Genomic DNA, 14,249 nt, shown 5'->3' with positions numbered 1-14,249 from the left:
TCAAAGAGCATCGAGCTCACATGGTCACGTGACCCAAAAGGGCCAGTAAAAAATAAAATAGACAAACATTGGGACAAACGTGCCAGTGTAATTGTGCCAGTGCTGTTGTTGGTAGGCCTCCTGCTGTTATAACAGTGGTGGGAGAAAAGTATAGCTGTACTAAACTGTTTTAGTCAAGTAAAAGTATCAATACTCAGTCAAGTCCAAAGGTATTGGCATCAAAATGTATTTGAAGTAGAAAAAGTAAAAGTACTCATTGTGCAGAATGTCCCATTTCAAATGTGCAAATGCATTTAAACAAATAGCAGATCTACAAGCTCACAATGGAAATGTTATTTTTTCTTCTTTTCATTATATCGTTATTATATCCCAGCTATATTTCCACAATTATTTGAAAATGTTTGACCCTATAATGACGTTATACTGAAGATCGAGGCTGGTGGTTGAATCAATATATTACTGTAACATGACTTGGTTTAATGCTTGATTCTGATTGGTCAATCGCTGAATTCAGCGGTGAGTTATGTCTTGATAATGACCACTACGCTCTATAACAGACCGCTACACTCTATAACAGACCGCTACACTCTATAACAGACCGCTACACTCTATAACAGACCGCTACACTCTATAACAGACCGTTGCCTAATCCAATCCTCTGAGCACCTAAGGCTGTGCCCCGCTTGATTTGCTGCTGTTTCCAACATGACAGCCATGTAAACACACACACACACACACACACACACACACACTTGACACACACACACTTGACACACACACACACACACACACACACACACACACACACACACACACACACACACACACACTATAGACTTCTCCAAATGACCAAACGTCTGCATGTTTGCATCAAATCCCCTTTTTATTATAGTTCTTGCACCATCTCTCAGTTGAATGTATTTGTTCATGTTGTTGCAACAAAGTCACTTTGTAACCCTGTCTTAAAAAGTGCGATACAAATAAAGAATATTATTATTATTAATATTATTATTATTATTTATTATTATTATATAATGGGAGATTCCTCCTAACAACACACATAGCTACCGCTGTAAATAGTTACACAATGCACACCCATATGTCGTCTGTGGCTTGAGCTCGAGTTTAAAATACTTTACACTTTAAAATACACTTCATACTTTGGTAAAATAAACTTTATATACTTTAACAAAGCTAATATTCATTTTCACAGCTTTAAAGATTGTTCGGGGTGGGCTGTTTAGTATTCGGATTGCGAGCAATGCAGCATTTTGTTTTTCTCTGGTTGAAACACTGAAATAATTGTACCAGTTACAAAACAAAACAAAGAACAAGCTGGTGATTGGTTAATAAAAAGAACAATCTGACTGTATCCGGGTAGATATGTCAGACTATAGTAGCATGGCCATTGGCCACAGTACTGGTGCTGTGATGATTTTTGGTCAGTAAGCATGCAGTGTTGTATTGCTTTCTCTAGGGGGCGCCGTGTTCACAGAGAGAGTTGTTTTGAGTTACCAGGACCTGTCTGCCGCGGTGGTACAACCAGGACCTGTCTGTCTGCCACGCGGTGGTACAACCAGGACCTGTCTGTCTGCCACGCTGTGGTACAACCAGGACCTGTCTGTCTGCCACGCGGTGATACAACCAGGACCTGTCTGTCTGCCATGCTGTGGTACAACCAGGACCTGTCTGTCTGCCACGCTGTGGTACAACCAGGACCTGTCTGTCTGCCACGCTGTGGTACAACCAGGACCTGTCTGTCTGCCACGCTGTGGTACAACCAGGACCTGTCTGTCTGCCACGCTGTGGTACAACCAGGACCTGTCTGTCTGTATGCTGTGACTGAGGGGGGCAGTTGGAAATGACGTGGGGGCACTTGTTATATAGTAAAACAGGTACATAAAACTTAAACTGAGGAGGGCAGAATTGAACCCTGTGGGACCGCCAGGCCTGATAACAGGAGAGGTGGGCAGTCTGTAGGGACATCTGTGGGCACCTCGTTGTAAACTTGGCATTTTGTCCAAAAAGATAAAAAAATATATATAATATATATATTTGGAAAATGGTCTTAAGTAAATAAAGTATACATGATTAGAACATGCTTAAACATTTGACAATTAAGGTCTAATATTTCTACAATTGCTACAAATAGAGACAAAACCTTTGATGAACATACGTAATACTTAAAAGACCATTTTTAATTTTTAACATTTTGGACAAAATTACCAATTTTAGTGGTGTCTAGAATAGATGTCCCTACGGTATAGTGCCCACCTATCCTGTGTATAACTATTTGTTTGTTGAAAATGTCAGTATATTTAGTCATAGTCTTTGTCAACACTTTTATAACGAGGGCTCTGAACATGATGTCCATATACAGTAGCACCGGTCCACTCATAAAACACTGTCTGTAGACACGTCACCTGGACCCTTACAGAAGGAATGAAGGCATATACACTAACAGAAGTACAGAACAGTAGGTGAGAAACAAATTCCTAGTCTGCAGACACTGGTTAAACCAGACTTAAAGCTGCTATAAGCAATAATATGTCAACATTTTAATTACCGTTTTCTTTTGGTATTCAGACAGCCATGAGTAATGGGTAGAACTCTCCCACAAATGTTAGTCTCTGTGACACATCTATAGGGGCCGCAATCTGCATTCAAAGATTTTCCTAGAAGCTTTGCCATTGGTGGATTTGCCTGTCTACTTCCTGATTTGTTAGTCATTGCGACAGGGTTTTTTTGACCAATGACAAAGCTTCTAGGAACATCTTTGAATGCAGATTGTGGCCCCTAGATGTGTCACAGAGACACTTTTTTTAGGAGCGTTCATTTGACATATTATTGCTTATTTACAATAGCCTACATACATTGTTGTATGACATAGCAAGAATCAGGCATCACAAATAGGACATTCATACATCGGAATGAATATTGTTTCTGTCAGTCTATTTCTTTTGTTTTACTTTTGTTGTTTTGGTAAGTAAAAACACTTGATACTTGATCATACGACAACATCACACGAAAGCATAAAAAAGGTAAATAACAGATCTGCTATATCTGCAGATCTGCTATTTTTAGCTATTATTGAATTTGAAACCTGAACAGATTTAGACATATAATGAGGTTCCCACCCGACACAGACGGTATAGAAGACAAGAGCGAAGCAACGTTTTTGAGCAAACAAAAGCAATCGAAATATCAATACATTGTGTGCGTGTGCATGTGTGTGTGTCTGTGTGTACGTGCGTGCGTGCCCGCGTGTGCGCGCGTGGATATTAGCAATATGTCCGTATATTCCGTATGCATTTTATTATTCATGTAGAGTGCAAGTTGGACTTCAGGTGACCCAACCTCGGCTACAATGCAGAGGAATGCTCCATTGTGGGGAACCAGCACGGCTGTGCATCCATCCATCCATCCATCCATTCATCCATTCATCCATTCATCCATTCATTCATTCATTCAGCTACCAGAGGAAGTGCGTTGAGAAATGGTTGTTGAGCAAACGTTGCCCACAGCGTTCAGAGATATGGCACGGGGGAGCATGACTCTCTACAATGTAACGCAAACACGCGTATTCATGTCCTATAAAGGCAGTGGTGGAAAGTAACTATGTACTTTTACTTAACCCATTCTGACCTGAGATCAGATTCTAAAAATGTCAGTCGTTCTTCGATTTTTCAAAAAATAGCAGATCTACAAGCTCATAGCGCGCCACTCGGTGGCGCGCTATGAGCTTGTAGATCTGCTGTTTTTCAATAGCTAAAGCATGACATGATGCTAAACACCAAAATGGGTTCCCGTTCAGAATGGGTTAAGTAATGAAGTCATTATTATTATTATTATTAAGTCATTATTGTGAGGTATTCGTAGTTTCGTACCTTTTCCGATTTCCGACACTTCTACTTGTACTTCATCTCAGAGGGCAAATATTGTACCTTTACTCCATTACAATTATTTGAAAACGTAGTAGAGTTTCAGTTAGTTACTGGTTACTTTGTAGATTTGTATTAGTATTACAAAACATACATTAACCACCTCATATAGATTATGTTAATTTGAAAATATGCTATTTTCAAATGATTTTTATACCTTTGAAAACTTAAAAATGGAACATCCTGCACAATGAGTACTTTTACTTTTGGTACGTTTAAGTTTTAAGTGCATTTTGAAGCCAATACTTTACTTTTACTCAATGTCCCTGCAATGGAGTGTTTCTATGTCGCAGTATTGATACTTTTACCTATAAGTAAAACATGTGAGTATTTTCTCCACCACTGCCGACATGTAGCGGTGAGATTATCCTGTGAAACCACAGCTTCCCATACTCTGGGAGAAGGGGGGGGGGGACATAGCGTCCCATACTCTGGGAGAAGGGGGGGGGGACATAGCGTCCCATACTCTGGGAGAAGGGGGGGGGGACATAGCGTCCCATACTCTGGGAGAAGGGGGGGGGGACATAGCGTCCCATACTCTGGGAGAAGGGGGGGGGGACATAGCGTCCCATACTCTGGGAGCCAAAACAGATCTACTTAAGCTCACGACACGTTCGAGATCGCCGATCTTGTAGATCGGCGATTTTCAGCAAATGGAGATGCTATGCGGGTGTGAAATATGGCACGGACCCCCTTGGGGACGCCGGTCAATGGAGAGTACATAGTGTGTTTTCAGCGATTAATGATGGCATTGTCTGACGTTTTTGTGCTTCTTAGTATTTAGCATAAGGGGCCGTCCGTACGTGTCTAACCAAACCAACCAAGACGTTCTTTTTTGTTTTTTTTTTGGTTCCTGAGCACAGCGTATGTTCTGAATTGTTTATGGAAGCGCTGACAGACAGGCTGAGTGTTTATTATGGCGCTGGTGGTGCGTTTGTTTGTTCACGAGTGGCGTTTTGATCTGCTTTGAAACAGAGCGCTTTAAGCTTGCGCTGAAATATTTGGCAGCGTTTTTTGTTTTGTTTTGTTTTGTTTGTTTGTTTGTTTGTTTTGTTTTTTTTGGCATGAAGCGCTTTGCCGTTTTCAGCCATCGGGGGGGAAAAACCCTCAGTGGACAAACACCATTTGGGGCTGAGCTGGTTAAATGTCCTGAGTTCATGAGACCAGCAGGCAGCTTAAATATTGCAGAGACAGGAAATAAAACCAAACAAATTCAACACTGGTAGTATGTACAATTATACTGGAAGCAGTACTCAGAGAGAGAGAGAGAGAGAGAGAGAGAGAGAGATAGAGTGGTGTTGGTCTTGCTGCCATAACAGTACCCAAACAGTTGTTTCTGTTCACTCCACAGTTTTTGCAAAGCAGAGAGGAGTCGACACACGACTCCACAAGGTGCCACGTACCCCCCCCCCCCCCCCCCCCCCCACCGATGTGGTCAAGTGTCCATAAACAAGCACCATGGTTTCCATAGTAATACATAATTAACGACAACAACAACAACAAGAGGGCTCCCAGCAGCAGCTCCCAGTCGGTTGGCGAGGAACCTGACGCTCAGTTTTCTCTGGCCCAACTCCATGTCTGTCTGTCTGTCTGTCTGTCTGTCTGTCTCCACCCGGCCGTCACTCTTGTCTGTAGTTACGTAGCCGCTGGTCAGAGCGTGGCGGGCACACAGTATAGCGTCACGAAGATGCAGCTCAGAGCAGGCGTCACTTCCTGGTTTTTTTAGACAGCTGGCGGGGGGGAAATGAAGGTTGCGCGCAGCTGCAACTTCCAGACGCTGCAACTTCCAGACGCTGCAAGTTGCAGACGCTGCAAGTTGCAGTGCTCGCGGGCGCAGCTGTTTAAAAACCCGGAAGAGACGCCGCCGGGAGGACGCGTTTTGTGCGGCTTTAGGTGTGCTCATGCCCTCACATGATCCAGTGAGCCAGCCAGTCAACAGGCGTATAGCCGGTCACATGATCCAGTGAGCCAGCCAGTCAACAGGCGTATAGCCGGTCACATGATCCAGTGAGCCAGCCAGTCAACAGGCGTATAGCCGGTCACATGATCCAGTGGGCCAGCCAGTCAACAGGCGTATAGCCGGTCACATGATCCAGTGGGCCAGCCAGTCAACAGGCGTATAGCCGCCCGGTCACATGATCCAGTGAGCCAGCCAGTCAACAGGCGTATAGCCGGTCACATGATCCAGTGGGCCAGCCAGTCAACAGGCGTATAGCCGCCCGGTCACATGATCCAGTGAGCCAGCCAGTCAACAGGCGTATAGCCGGTCACATGATCCAGTGAGCCAGCCAGTCAACAGGCGTATAGCCGGTCACATGATCCAGTGAGCCAGCCAGTCAACAGGCGTATAGCCGGTCACATGATCCAGTGAGCCAGCCAGTCAACAGGCGTATAGCCGGTCACATGATCCAGTGAGCCAGCCAGTCAACAGGCGTATAGTCAGGTCACATGATCCAGTGAGCCAGCCAGTCAACAGGCGTATAGTCAGGTCACATGATCCAGTGAGCCAGCCAGTCAACAGGCGTATAGTCAGGTCACATGATCCAGTGAGCCAGCCAGTCAACAGGCGTATAGTCAGGTCACATGATCCAGTGAGTCAGCCAGTCAGCAGGCGTATAGTCAGGTCACATGATCCAGTGAGTGAGCGTTAGTGGACAGTCGGTAAAGTGCTGAATGTGAGAGATGATCGAGGGAGCACGGCAGCCATTTTCAACCTATCCTCACAATAATTGACTCTCACAGTATAATTCTCATTATATTATAATATGGCAGTAGTTCTCTCTAATAGGCTATAGGCTACTTAGGATAGCGTGGCATTTGGTTCGACCTCACGTTAGTCCGACCATTACTAACACTATCCCAAACCCTAACCTAACCCTAACCTCACGGGGAGCACACTTTGGTCCGACATATCATTGGTTCGAAGGAGCATTGGTCCGACTCGGGATGGGGTTGGGGGTTAGGTTTAGGTGTGCTGCCCCGTGCTCGCGGCTATGGTTAGGGTGAGGGCTTGGGGTAGGTAGTCGATCGGACCAAAGTATAGTAACCAACGTCACAGGAAGCCATGGGCGATTTGTAACCCGCAGCAGTGGTGATTTGTAACCCGCAGAACGGGTGATTTGTAACCCGCAGCACGGGTCGGATTAACGGGAGGTCTGACTTAAGGGCAGTCCTCATATTGGGTAAGGTGAACCAACAAACCTCCTCGCCAACAAATAGCCGATCTACAAGCTCGCAACGAGTCACAACGTTCCCCCCAGAATAGGGATGCTGGGGTTCAAGTGGGTTTACAATTGTCAACTATGTTTTCCTCGTGACACATACTGTATCTCGGGGGGAAAGATTCACATATCTGCGCACCGTGATATGAGATAAATGTAAGGTTCTCTAACGTAACGGTGCCCCGTATGAAAAGTTATTTACAGGCCGGGGTGACCTGAGGCAGAAAAATAGTTTGAGAACCACTTGTAATGTGGCACCATTTCTGTCTATTTAAGTCTGTGTCTCAGAAGAGAGGCTGTGGACAGTTCAGAAAGAACTGCCGAGCAATGATGGCAGGCGGGTTGCCAGCTTTGGTAATTTTTTATTTTAAAACAAATCTGTATCAATGCCAAAACGAGGGCTTTTATTTCAGAAGGCTAACTTTCCAGGGAGAGAAATGTTGTAGTTGTACTCTAATCATCGTTTGAAGTCCACATCAATGATGTCACTGGTAGGCAGGTTTCTGAACTGTCTACAGCCTACCTCCAATGAGACACAGAGTGAGTAGACAGGTTTCTGAACTGTCCACAGCCCACCTCCAATGAGACACAGAGGGAGTAGACAGGTTTCTGAACTGTCCACAGCCCACCTCCAATGAGACACAGAGGGAGTAGACAGGTTTCTGAACTGTCCACAGTACACCTCCAATGAGACACAGAGTGAGTAGACAGGTTTCTGAACTGTCCACAGCCCACCTCCAATGAGACACAGAGTGAGTAGACAGGTTTCTGAACTGTCCACAGCCCTCCTCTGAGACACAGAGTGAGTAGACAGGTTTCTGAACTGTCCACAGCCCTCCTCTGAGACACAGAGTGAGTAGACAGGTTTCTGAACTGTCCACAGCCCACCTCCAATGAGACACAGAGGGAGTAGACAGGTTTCTGAACTGTCCACAGCCCACCTCCAATGAGACACAGAGTGAGTAGACAGGTTTCTGAACTGTCCACAGCCCACCTCCAATGAGACACAGAGGGAGTAGACAGGTTTCTGAACTGTCCACAGCCCACCTCCTCTGAGACACAGAGGGAGTAGACAGGTTTCTGAACTGTCCACAGCCCACCTGAGACACAGAGTGAGTAGACAGGTTTCTGAACTGTCCACAGCCCACCTGAGACACAGAGTGAGTAGACAGGTTTCTGAACTGTCCACAGACAGACAGACAAAACATAATATTGTCCCCACTCCTATATTGCCTCATCGATTATTGATTGATCCACTGCCATATTATAATGAGCATTTAGTGAGGACAACTTATATGACGTTAAGTTTGAAAAGTGCTCGTATAAACAGCACCCCCTACAGGGCTGGTCAGCAGTAAGGTAAAGGTTAAGCAGCTATACAGGTTGACGCTTTCATTTATTGCTTTTTTTTCCTTTGTTCACAGTATCCGTTCGACATCTGCCATTTTCTTCTTCTCTTCCTCCTCTTCGTCATATAGTCCTGGTCCTCGGAATTACTATTGTCTGATCGTCGTCCTCCATTTCTCTCTACAGCCCCAATTCATGTTTTGACCGATAGATTGTTTTGTCACCGACACATTTGCCATTACATGTTTATGACTTTATTTGCATAATATTTGTTTGCTCATCATTTAAATCTTCTCAAACTTTGATGACGTCTAAGTTCTGATTCTTTTTTGTTTTTCTAGGGGTTTCCTTTTACAAAATATCGGTAAAAACATCGCTAATCGGTGGTCCGATGTCGGGATCAGCATTGCATACCCAAACATGTCGCATCGGCCTCTCATCCTCATCCTCACGATCACTATGTCGTTGCGGTCGGGCATAAAACCATCTCCATAATTATGTCAACTTTTTATGTTGTTTATTTTTCGCGAATTAATGCCCTACTTCATAATACTAGCGTAACGCACGGAAGCGGTGAAAATAGGCAATGTATAAGCTCACAAAGTGTCACTTCGCGACACGTCGTGAGCTTGTAGATCGGCTAGTTTCGCCAATTTAAAATGCCGTTTTAAAATAACGATAAAAAAAAGGAACGGTTTCGGAACACGTGGGGTCTTCAGCCGACAGCAACGGTCGTCTCTCTCCTTCTCCGAGTCTTTGATTGGAGGACTTCCTGTTTCAGTCCCGTTTTGGGGCGTTCTCCTCCTCCTCCCGTTTCACCGTACAGTCCCCGATGTCCTCCATCTGCATCATGTCTTCCCTCGCTCCGGAAGGCTCCTTCTGCTCCTCGCGCCTCCCGCCGTCTCCATGAGGAGGCGCTGTTGAGTCCGTCCCTCCCTCCTCCTCCTCCACCATGGTGACCACAGAAAACACCCGCTTGCTATCGGGGCTCGCCTTGACCACAGTCACGCTACTTACTCTGTCCCCTAGTGGGGAGGAAGGGGACAACGGGCTGGAAGGGGACCAACCGCTCAGCCTGTCAACGGGGACGGAGAGGACGACGCTTTTGACACCGGCGACGACGACGTCTGGCGCGGGCGGAGGTTCGTCGCTTTGTCGGCGGCTTAGTCCGTCGTCCGCCTGCGCGTTTCCGCCGCGCTCCGTCTCTCCGCGCCTCTCCGACGGCGGCGGCGTGGTGGGAGTGGCTGCTCTTGTCGAGCCTGCGGGGGACGCCACCGAGTAGACGCTACCCGACCGGAGCTTCAGGCCAGGCGAACCTCCGAGGGAGGGGGTTTGGACAGGGCTACGGGCCATGGTGGCGTCTGGAGTTAGCGCAGGGCTACGGGCCATGGTGGCGTCTGGAGTTAGCGCAGGGCTACGGGCCATGGTGGCGTCTGGAGTTAGCGCAGGGCTATGGGTTATAGCAGGGCTACGGGCCATGGTAGTATCTGGCGTTAGCGCAGGGCTATGGGTTATAGCAGGGCTACGGGCCATGGTAGTATCTGGCGTTAGCGCAGGGCTACGGGCCATGGTGGCGTCTGGAGTTAGCGCAGGGCTATGGGTTATAGCAGGGCTACGGGCCATGGTGGCGTCTGGAGTTAGCGCAGGGCTATGGGTTATAGCAGGGCTACGGGCCATGGTGGCGTCTGGAGTTAGCGCAGGGCTACGGGTTATAGCAGGGCTACGGGCCATGGTGGCGTCTGGAGTTAGCGCAGGGCTATGGGTTATAGCAGGGCTACGGGCCATGGAAGGGCTATCAGGCATGGTAGGGTCTGGAGTCAGAGCAGGGCTACGGCTCAGGGCAGGTTCTGGAGTCAGGGCACTGGGGGAGGGTGTAGACTTCAGCGCGGAGCGAAGCTTGGGGCTTGGGGAGAGACTGCGGTGTTGCAGTGCGGGGCTGCCGGAGCTTCGCCCCGGCTGGGGCGAGAGCGAAGCGGGAGGTGGACTTTGGGTGGTCTTTGGGATGAAGGCTGGTATGGGGCTGAGAACCCGGGAGGGTGAGGCAGGCTTTAGGGGCTCGCTGGGGGTATATGTGGGCGTCTGGGAGAGCTTGGGGCTGGGGGTGAGAGAGGGGGGCTGGGAGGAGGGCTTTAGGGGCTCGCTGGGGGTATATGTGGGCGTCTGGGGGAGCTTGGGGCTGGGGGTGAGAGAGGGGGGCTGGGAGGAGGGCTTTAGGGGCTCAGTGGGGGTATATGTGGGCGTCTGGGAGAGCTTGGGGCTGGGGGTGATAGAGGGGGGCTGGGAGGAGGGCTTTAGGGGCTCAGTGGGGGTATATGTGGGCGTCGGGGTGAGCTTGGGGCTGGGGGTGATAGAGGGGGGCTGGGAGGAGGGCTTTAGGGGCTCAGTGGGGGTATATGTGGGCGTCTGGGAGAGCTTGGGGCTGGGGGTGATAGAGGGGGGCTGGGAGGAGGGCTTTAGGGGCTCAGTGGGGGTATATGTGGGCGTCGGGGTGAGCTTGGGGCTGGGGGTGAGAGAGGGGGGCTGGGAGGAGGGCTTTAGGGTCTCAGTGGGGGTATATGTGGGGCTGGGGATGCATAGCAGCGGTGAGGGAGGAGCTTTGGGGGTGCATAGCAGCGGTGAGGGAGGAGCTTTGTGCAACGAGGAGTTGTCTAGGAGAGAAGACGGAGGAGACGAGCCCAGGCTGAGAGACGCCAGGCTACCCCCAAAACCCGGATCCGGGCTGGAGCCGGCGCTGAAGCTGGGGGGGTGAGCGGAGCGGACCGGAGCGGAAGGCGAGTCCGACAACGCCGCCGCCATCCGACTCGCCGCCGGCCCAGGGGAGGCGTGGCTGGAGGTGAAACCCGGAGTGGAGCCGGGGCCAGGGCCGGGCCCGGGGGAAACGGGAGTAGAGGTTTGCTGCGGCCCGGGAGAGTCATGCGCCTCCGGCTTTCTGTCGCCTCCGGCTCCGTCTATCTCCGCGACAGGAGTGGCCATGTTGACAGTCCGTCCGGGTGAGGGCGGGATGGGCAGGGAGGCGGGGACCTCGGCTGGGGTGACGGGACCCCGGGCCGGGCTGGGCTCTGGGGTGACGGGACCCCGGGCCGGGCTGGGCTCTGGGGTGACGGGACCCCGGGCCGGGCTGGGCTCTGGGGTGACGGGACCCCGGGCCGGGCTGGGCTCTGGACTCAGCGCCGTGTCTCTGAAGCGGTTCTCAGTCCTGACTCCGGCGTCCATCGCCGGGCTAGAAGTCTGCAGAGGCTCCTCCAGAACCACGGCGGGCTGCTGCAAAAATCTAACCCCGCCTCCGCCGGCAGCTCCTCCTCCTCCGGCCCCAACGCCAACCCCAACGCCGGGCAGCGTCGCCGATTTAACCAGTCCCGAGTCGCTGCCGCGCCTCAGCCCAAATATGGTCAGGCTCTTCCTGCGCTGCTTCTGGGGCGGGGCCAGGGCGTTGGTTCCGTTGGTCCCACCGGCGGCGGCGGCGGCGGGCGGCGCGGGGCGGACGTCTCTGAACATGTTCCTCAGGTTGTAGCCGTCCTCCTTGCCGTCTCCAGGCCCCTCCCCCTCCTCCCCTCGCCGGTCCTCGCTGTCCTGGGATTGGTCCAGTTGGTCGCCCGAGTCGGCCCCTCCCTGGAGCTTCTTGTCGATGTGGGTGACCTTGAACCTGACGGGACGGAAGGAGGACACGGCGTTATGCTTTGTCACATGACGCAACTTCTACAGCAGGAGGTTCTCAAACTATGGGTCGCGGCGCAAAGTGGGGTCACGGGAAGGTACCGTTGGGGTCACGCATTGGAAACCAAAAAACGTTTGTTTTAACAAGAAACAATAAAAAAAGTAATGCTGTAGCCTCAGCGACCTTGCAGGCGTATGCAAAGGCTAAAAGCATGTAAATTAGAATTTGATAACAAAGCACTCTATAGTGTATACCGTACTCATAGTTAGAATACACAACTCATAGTAGAGTTTGTTGATGACTTTTGATGCAGTAATGGCCTTAGTCACTGCCATTTGGTTCCATTTGTACTAGTGTAGTGAATCATTTGTACTAGTACTAGTGTAGTGAATCATTTGTTGCGAAAGCAGTGAGCACTTACTATGAGACCTAGAAGATCATGTCTGTGTGTGTGTGTGTGTGTGTGTCTGTCTGTCTGTCTGTCTGTCCGTGTGTCTGTCCCGCTATCCAAATATGGAGTGTGTTGCATCAGCAATGACTCAGCTCCATATATGGGCACAAAAGGGGCCAGGTCCACTCAGCTCCATATATGGGCACAAAAGGGTGTGTGTGTCTGTCCCGAGTGATTTGTCATTTATTCTAATTGTTATTGCAATTTACGATCTGCGTTCGCTTCCCGCGTTTGCGCGTCTTACTCGTACTAGTGTAGTGAATCATTTGTACTAGTACTGGTGTAGTGAATCATTTGTACTAGTACTAGTGTAGTGAATCATTTGTACTAGTACTATTGTAGTGAATCATTTGTACTAGTACTAGTGTAGTGAATCATTCGTACTAGTACTAGTGTACTGAATCATTTGTACTAGTACTAGTGTACTGAATCATTTGTACTAGTACTAGTGAATCATTTGTACTAGTACTAGTGTAGTGACTCATATACCTTCCCACTGCCAGGATGGTCTGCTCTCCGGGCTTTTGCTTCATGTACCGCGGGGTGCGGCTGCGCCTGCGTCCCTTCTTGTTCTTGCTCTGCGCACACAGCAGGCAGGAGGTGTTGTGGTCGCTGCCCGAATGCACCGTGTGCATGTGGGGCGGGATGCCCCCCACCGACTCCTTACGCAGCCTGGAGGAAGACGGGAGAGAATGGAGATCAGTGTTGTTTTTGGCAGCACATTTCTATTTTAGTTGTAGCCTCAGGGCTGTATTTTGCGTGTCTTAAGGACCAGGTCTTATTCCCTAACTTGAGTAAACGTAAAGACCTGGAGGCGTGGTCAATGCCATTTGGCTATTCTGAGTGGCCAAAGAGCATTGATCACGCCTCCAGGTAACAAGGCATCTCACTTAAGGGGATCACAGGTCTCAGCCGGAGATCTCACAGGAGATAAAAAAAATGTCTCAATGCCGACAGCCGGTTAGCAAGTGGATTCATGATTGTATGTATACTATATAGACAGTATTTTAGGCCAATAAAAAAATATATATACGAAATTTCCCACTTTAAACAAAATAATCGGCTGCAAGACTATGTGCATTTGCTGCAAATCCAAAAGCAGCTGCATGGTATTAATATAACGATGTCATCATTTCAGAAATATATACGTTACAAAAGAAAAGGGGGGAAAAGGCGCCTGTTTCACCTGACATGTATGACTGTCATACATACGCAGCAGTTGAGAGGCAAATGTAACTGTTCACTCCTTAGAGTGTAAGCATCACATCTTCCTCAGCTGCACCCATCATGTTTAGAATTAGCGTCAAAGCCTTTAAATGACACTAAAAATATGATTTTATTTCATAAACATGTGTTTATTAAACCCTGCATATGGTGTGGTGCGTCGTGCATCTGCCTTTTTCTTTCAACTAGTACCAAACAAGGTCAACTAGTGGATTTACTAGTCGACTAGTTGAATAGTCAACTAGTTGCTTAAAGCACGCATGCACGCACATGCGCACACACACACACACGCACGCACGCACGCACACACACACACACACACACACACACACACACACACACACACACACACACACACACACACACACACACACACACACACACACACACACACACACACACACACACAC

This window comes from Protomyctophum bolini (genome assembly GCF_963924005.1).
Source record: "Protomyctophum bolini genome assembly, chromosome: 10".
Lineage (NCBI taxonomy): Eukaryota > Metazoa > Chordata > Actinopteri > Myctophiformes > Myctophidae > Protomyctophum > Protomyctophum bolini.
Note: the sequence above shows the minus strand (reverse complement) of the source record.